General features: G+C 51.2%; 1 protein-coding gene across 1 annotated transcript in view; it reads left to right on the top strand.

Moving 5' to 3' along the window:
• Positions 1-293, top strand: part of Gtf2i (general transcription factor IIi) — a 61,336-nt gene that overhangs the window by 38,675 nt on the left and 22,368 nt on the right. The gene's annotated exons all lie outside the window — the stretch shown is intronic.

The following is a 293-nucleotide window of genomic DNA, read 5'->3' as shown; positions in this document are numbered from 1 at the left end:
AGAAACTGAAGCAGACACCGCCTGTGAAGGAGACCTTCCTCTGGCTTGCTTCTCTTGGCTTGCTCAGCTACCCCTTACACTGCCTAGACTCACTTGTGTAGGGATAGCACCATCCACAGTGGGCTCCCACATCAATCAGCAGTCAAGAATGGCCCCCGTAGCCCAGCTGTCCAGTATGATGTGAACGATCCTCCATTAAGATTCCCTCTTCCCAAGTACGTCTAGTTCTGTGTCCTGTCTACAGAAGCTGTGACACAGAGATAGGTAGAGAGATACTGCATTTCTGGGCAGAC

The sequence above is a fragment of the Mastomys coucha genome, unplaced genomic scaffold (assembly GCF_008632895.1).
Source record: "Mastomys coucha isolate ucsf_1 unplaced genomic scaffold, UCSF_Mcou_1 pScaffold22, whole genome shotgun sequence".
Lineage (NCBI taxonomy): Eukaryota > Metazoa > Chordata > Mammalia > Rodentia > Muridae > Mastomys > Mastomys coucha.
The sequence above is the reverse complement of the archived record's forward strand: the minus strand, read 5'-3'. Positions and strand labels throughout refer to the sequence as shown.